This window comes from Oscarella lobularis, chromosome 1 (assembly GCF_947507565.1).
Source record: "Oscarella lobularis chromosome 1, ooOscLobu1.1, whole genome shotgun sequence".
Classification (NCBI taxonomy): Eukaryota; Metazoa; Porifera; class Homoscleromorpha; order Homosclerophorida; family Oscarellidae; genus Oscarella; species Oscarella lobularis.
In genome coordinates this window covers 4,259,417-4,266,778 of record NC_089175.1, presented here as the reverse complement: position 1 = coordinate 4,266,778, position 7,362 = coordinate 4,259,417, and the positions used below count along the sequence as shown (strand labels likewise).

The 7,362-nt window shown below is 48.4% G+C and overlaps 1 pseudogene; it reads right to left on the bottom strand.

The window, feature by feature from the left end:
* Positions 1–4,562, bottom strand: LOC136195914 (crooked neck-like protein 1; annotated as a pseudogene).
* Positions 4,563–7,362: the final 2,800 nt, after the last annotated feature.

The following is a 7,362-nucleotide window of genomic DNA, read 5'->3' as shown; positions in this document are numbered from 1 at the left end:
AAACCATGCTCAAAATTTTATTGAAAATATAAAGAAAAAACCGTACTCCACTGGTGTTTCTGCGCTGCCGCTTCACCTGCCGTTGCCAGCAGGTGAAGCAGTGGGACTGAGACTGCAGTCCCCACAGCAGGACTAAGACTGTAGTCCCCATAGTGAGACTGAGACTGCAGTCCCCACAGCTATGTGTGCCTGCTGCCATCTCACACAAAGTGAGACGCATGCAGGCACATTTTGTCGTTCTAGGTGTCGTTCTCCTATGGAGACTACCAACAAGAATAGTAGCCTCCGGTGGAGATGCACGCCATGAAAATGGGCAGTTTTTCTTCTCGGGGCCGCACAACCACTTCAGCGATTGATGTAGGCCTGCCCAGGAGACGCTGGCCTTTTAGACGCTATGGCCTCATACCAAAAGGAGGCATACAGGCAGTTTATAGAGCTGAAACTTATAATTAAGTTGCAAGCCCCGCGGCCCCGCAACTGGGCCGACCCGTCTTGCCGAGGACGTTGGGACCACGGTCTACCTCTTCGTCTGCTTCTTCTTCAAACTGGAGAAGAAAATGATTGGAGCTTATGGAGTGCCGTTGGAACGACAATTACCTTCACTGTGATTTTTTTCTCATTTCCGGTCACGTTATGACATCGTTGTCTACAAAAAATATTTGAAGTCAATTCGATGCTACGAAGTTACACAGAAAACCAATCCCCACTGTTTTATGAGAAAAATAAAAATCGGAGAAGTGAGCCAACTAGCCAAAAACCATGAGCTACAGTTCACGGTTTTGCTATTGCGAAGGGCCAAATATCGTCCGACACTCAGGATTACCTGCTCAAAGTCCGGACGTGAGCCATACTTTTGCTTTCATACGGCGAATGTCACGATTTTGGACGTAAAAGGTTCGATTTTCGTACCGAGGCGACTGCACCAACCTGGCATTAGGAGAAGATCGCAACCGTCTATTGTGCACAACTGTTTTAGGTCCAACCGCCCAAGTGGGGTTCTCAAGCAGGCAGGGACTCCTACCTTAGTCCACGTCATACAATTGACCGGAAGATATTCAAGAAATTTATCATAGAGCTTTCGACACCGGTCGAATTCGCGCAACTAAATATTTATTCAATATTTGGAGCACAGGAGACTCCAGTAGTTAACTACACACCTGAAGTTCCAACTCAATGTAGCCCTTGAATAGCTTCGGTTTAGGACAAACTCCCAAAGCCATGCCCTATAATATAAATCCGGTCGCTTAGAAAAATCGTCATATTTATACGAGAATTTTTCGCCCTTGAGGCAGATTTTTCTGTCTGATTTCAAACTGAGCATACCAAAGCGGCAAACGTGAACTATTTTGCAAAAGGACAGGCAATGGTGCGTCTAAGTGCGACTCCTGCTTGAAACCAAAGACTTACTGCTCGATGAGGAATTAAATCAACGCACGCCTTGTAAACGAGGCTAGTCCGGTCAACATCCTAAGAAGAGAGAGAGAATCAGTACAGGCAAATACAGAATTTTTAAAAAAAATTATTGCCTTTGCTTCGAGTTCTTCAAACAAAGCGTAATTGATCCACAGATAGATGTACGTACGACACAGCCGTTTTTCCTAAACTGGCTGGTAAAAAATCACACATATTCTTCTACGACGCAAGCGACCTGAGAGGGCGGAACGTTTGCAATGGCTCTTTCGTAGCTCTCCCGCGTGCTTTCGACGTTGCTCTCGGATTCCATTAGACGGAGATAATCGAACCAAGCGTCGTAGTTTTCGGGATTCGCTTTTACTTCCTTATGAAAAGACCCACCGTTTCTATATATATATTCTCCTCTAATAGTCGGTGTCACTGACTTCTTCGTATTGAAATCGTCTCTTGCTGAGTATGACTCCGTCGATAGATAACTTATCGCCAAACTTTTTCTCGTGAAAAGTATAGTTTTTGAAGAGTTCCTAATAGCTAAGTAGTGAAAAATAGTAATAGGAAACAGTGCTTCAGACCTGACCGCTGTCTTTAGGAATTCGATCCAAGGCGTACTTGTAAATAGCCAGGGCTCTTTCGTGCTGCAAAGTGAGAAAAAAATATTAGACAGTTACAATCAGGTTTACTAAGTGAACCTCTTTTTGTCGTTCTTCGAATTTAGCGAAGGCAACGTAGAGTCTCTCGTCCATGTTCTCGTCACCAAAAAAGTCGCACGCTCGTTCGTAGACATTGCGAGCGCCACCTGGGAAGCTCATTGCTACGATGTAATCCCCCTCTCTATATGCGTCCCACCAATAAAATTGTGCTTCTCCTCGAAATCGGCGTATCTTATCGAGGTCTTGATTTCTGGGTGAACGAGAACGAGTAAGCAGATCATCAAGAAAAATACAAGAAAGAGATAATGAATTCGTTTCGTTTTTCAAAATATTGGCAGTGGTTTAGGATATATCTTTCATAGATTGTTCTGGCACGTTCTACTTCCTTGTATCTTAGCTCTAGATATAGGAGTGCCAAGCCTAAGGAGAGAAAAGATATTTCAAGTGCCTGTTCATCGGGTTCCCACTCCATCCAACGTTCAAAGACTTGCTGAGCGCCAGCCACATTGCCAAGCATCTCCTCCAGGAAAAATTGTACCTAAAGGAAGCACTTATGAGCCACTGGCTAACGCTTTATACAACGCAAGGTACATGTAAACTGAGGCCCCTTTTGAAGAAACGCGTCGTTTGACCGTTAAAATGTCAAAAAAACGCGACTCTTTCACGTAGCAAATTTTTAAAAATTTAAAAGGTTACGACACTTGATACAAACCACACGGAAGACGGTGCTATGGAGGTTTATCCGGTATCAGAGGTATCTCACAGGCGCAGCGGAGCTATTGGACTAGGAAGGCCGGAGCCCTTGTCGGGTGAGGAGAATGACCGACCACCGGGCCATGATGGTCAAACCCTTGGGGAGAGTTTCCAACTCCCTTCTATCCTAGCCAAGAGCTCATGCTCCTGCTACTGATAGGTATATGGAAATGCTGGGTATATATATAACAACCCTGCCTGGGTCACTTCCACTGCAGCTGTTCACCACAAAAAGTGCGCTGATCGAACTAAAACCACTCTCAATCGGCCGCAAATACGTTTCTGATCACAACCGCGAATGAATTTTGTCGTAAATCATTGTAGAAACGCGAAAAAACGAAAATAAAACGCGTGCCACGTACGCAAGACACGCCCTGTCACGCTACACATGACGTCAGTTGTAGACGCATGACAAAATGGTCTATACGAGCAAGTAGAGGCGAAAAATCAGCCGCGAAGTAAATTGGAGATCTATTCTAAAGACATTCAGTCGCTATTTGGACGCGAAAGGCGAACGGATACGAAGAAACGGCAATGCGCTCGGTCAGCAAAATCTAGGTGATATATGGCGCCTCTATAAACAGGTACATGTATAGCGAAACGTGCGCTACGCCCATAGTTTAAATCAGTCTATGCTACGCCTAAACGAGGATCAGGACTGAGTACAGGCGCGCCGCGCGCCGGCACTCGTTGACTGAGTACTGGAGCACCGCGCGCGCGCTGGCTCTCGTCAGATTATCTGAGCGGGGGAGCTGCAATCCTTCAAACGTTTCTCCGGGAATCTCAAAGACGTTTCGAACGCTACGTCTACTTACCAGAACTGGTTGACTCGCGGTAAGACGGTGACACATCGATCGAATATATTCCTCGCGTGGTTCATTTGCTTGTGCCATTCAACAAACACATAAATTATGACAACGCGCCAGTTTCGTTTCCCCTCCCACCTCATTTCCATTTCGGCGTATTTCAACCAAACGGGAACGCAGCGCGAATCTTCATCGAGCGCCCGTTCGTATATGGATCTCGCTCTAGAAACGCGACGTAGTATGCTCGCTATAGAGAATTAATAAGAGAGACCTTTGAAATTCGTTCTGGCTTTCCTCCCATTTGGCGTATTTGATCCAATTCGTCATCTGCAGTCGATTCTTTCGAATGTTATCCTAAAGGAGTACGTGTAACGTCTCAAAACCACGCCCTCGCGAGCTGTACCTTTCTTTTTCGAAGTCGAAAATCCGCGAGCTCTTCCGGATCGGTTATTTTTTGCATTGGAGCCTAGTTTTATCGGCCCTTTGCAATCGTTTCGGATGCTCACCGGTTAGACGTGACGGCTTCGAGCTGGCGTTCCTTCGCTTCGCGAAGAAGCTGTTCGGCCGTGATTTGCACATCAGCGGGCAATTTGTTCTTCACCTGATAAACAGACACTTTCTAAGAATATTTTGGTGACTGCTAGACCTGCCTGGGCGACTTTAGGCACATGTACGCTACGGCCTTGCTTCGTAGGAGCGGCCATTTTGACTCGCTCTACACGTGACGTGTTTACATGTATGTATCCAGGCGCGACGTCATGATGATCACGATGACGTTCCAATAGACTACGTCACTCTATAGAGAATCGTAATATGTATTTCGAATAATTTTAAAGCAGCTCCAAATGTGAATGTACAGCAGACGACACTAAAAACATCTACAGTACAATAATTTTTTTCTTGTACCATCGTGTGATTATAGCTGTTGACCACTGACCTAAATCTGAGGAGGGTCATCCATGTCAGATACCAATGAAGTAGATCCATAGCTCGTCTTAGAGTAAAAGGTCGTTCTAAGACCTTGGTCTTCCGTTACTGGTGGCTGAGACAACCTGACTCTTGTCGCGGGCGCCGCATGCAGGTGGTGCTGCTGTGAGAGCTGTTCTTGCTGCTGCTGCTGCTGCTGCTGCTGCTGCTGCTGCTGCTGCTGCTGCTGCTGCTGCTGCTGCTGCTGCTGCTGCTGCTGCTGCTGCTGCTGCTGCTGCTGCTGCTGCTGCTGCTGCTGCTGCTGCTGCTGCTGCTGCTGCTGCTGCTGCTGCTGCTGCTGCTGCTGCTGCTGCTGCTGCTGCTGCTGCTGCTGCTGCTGCTGCTGCTGCTGCTGCTGCTGCTGCTGCTGCTGCTGCTGCTGCTGCTGCTGCTGCTGCTGCTGCTGCTGCTGCTGCTGCTGCTGCTGCTGCTGCTGCTGCTGCTGCTGCTGCTGCTGCTGCTGCTGCTGCTGCTGCTGCTGCTGCTGCTGCTGCTGCTGCTGCAACAGCAATGGCGACGACGGCGACGACGACAATGGCAACGGCGGCAGTAACGACGGCGATGGTGGGGGTAGCGATGGTGACGGCGACTGCGATGGTGACGGCGACCGTGATGGCGACGACGACGGTGATGGCGACGGTGGCGTCTGTACTGAACAGGGGGAGCTGGGAGATGCGGGATAACTAGCTGCTTAGTGGGCAATAGTTTGAAGGTACATTTCTCTTACCGCGCTCGACGCCGCGTTGCAGGACGCCTTTCCGAGATCTCATTTCTCAAAGAATCCACGCTGTAAACAAATGCATAGAGTGAAAGGTCAGCAATACAAAGAAATACTTACTTGGATCCTCGAGTGGTTGATGCTTTTCCGATGACGACAACTCCAATAATAAGTGCTGCAGCAAGAACAGCGATGAAGATGAACCAAAAGTCTAAGAAACGGTAAACGCTGACCAACACTAAAAACCATGTGTACTCCACCTGTAGTCGGAGTAGTGCATAAATGATACACTTCTGATGCATTTCCACAAGCGTTTGCCACTCTGCAAACGTACGTTCCGTTTGGGCTATCCTTCGTAATTTTGTAAACAGCTTCGCCTTCGTGTGCTACAAAACCACGTGTGGACGCTGGGGAGACAAGTTCGATCGAAGGACTGGGAAACCCATGTGCAAAGCACTTCAGAGAGAAACCTCCGTCAACCGGCACACACTGAGAAGTCGAGTCGAGCTTGGGAGAAACGTCAAAAGAAGAAATACTCGGAGAAGCTTCTACATAACGCAAAGAGAAGCATGAAGAAACGATCAAATAAAATTCTCAGATCCCCTTTTACCGCAAACAATTAGAGTGATATTGGCATAGACGGAGTCAACTTTATTCTCAGCCTGGCACACGTAGGTGCCGTCGTCGACGCTGCTTGCATTCGTCACAATAAATCTAGCTGTTGCTGATCCGCCGCCGGCGAGTTGCGGCAACGACGACTCGTTCCCGTGCGTCACGGTCACGGTTGGCACGGGATTACCGTTTCCTCTGCAAACGAAATCAATGATGTGGCCTTTCCACGCCACAACGACGTCGCGGGTCGTCTCGTTGTAACCATTCGCCGAAAATTCGCTAATTTCAGGTCGAACTGAAAGGAGAAACGTAAGTGAAAGAAGATAAAGCGTGCCAAAACGGCGAGGTGCTTGACCATACCTGCTGCCTCAAAGATGTTAAGCAGATTCTTGATTGTCTCGCCTTGTTCGTTCTGCACCGAGCATCCGTATCTTCCACCGTTGGTCCCATTCAAAAACGGCACTTCGTGCGTCAATGAGAAATTTCTCTTTTCCGTTTTGACGACTTGCGTTTCATTGTGAATCCATTGAATCGTAGGAGGCTGATAAACCCCTGAATCAACTAGGCACGTCATTGAGAACGACGACCCGTCGACGACGGCTCCGTCGTCAGGCGTCTGCCTGAGAGTCAGATCCGACGGCAGAGGCTTTGCTACACACAAAAAGAAGTCGTCATCCAAAGAGGCAAGCCCTTTCTACCACCTTACACAGAACTTTGATTTCGCAGCGCTTGCCACCGATGTGAGTCTCGTGTCGGTGAAGATTGCAAGCGAGGAGTCCGGCGTCTTCGCGCGACGCGTTCTTGACGACGAGAAAACACGCCGGGCGCACGGCGGCACTCGGCCACGGCCCGTCGATGGGAAAGTGCTCGAAGCATTCGAGCTCAAATCGAGACTCCGAGTCATTCTGCTTGATTGGCTTGTCGTTGAGAAGCATCCTGAGTGTATAGCGAGCGCCGGATGGCTCCGTTTCCGTGCAAGCGCTCGTGCAGTTGATGCCGCTGACGAGCGATCCTTCGAGCCATTCGTGTTTCGGCACGAAGAGGGAGAAATTGCAGGGGGTGTAATAGCCAAGGTGATGGCACGGTTCGTCTGTGTGGGCCCATGCTGAAGTGCGCTGATTAATTCGCCGCCATGCACTGCTTACCCTCGGATGCGACGAAATACGCTGCTACCAGCAATAGAAGACGCTTCTGCATCATCTTACGGCCGTTTTAGCCTAGAACGAGAAGTCTGAGTATGTTGCTGGCTCTGAGCCAAGCGACTCAGTATTCGCTCTGTATTCGCTAAAAGGAGCACCTGACTAAACTATTCCGAAACGTAAACTGTGCACAGTAGGCAAACAACGCGAACAACGAAAACAACAAAAAATGTGCGAAGCCTGGCGTCGAATTTGCTCAAATCCAGTACTCTCGCATTCCTATATATATATATGTATACCTTTCT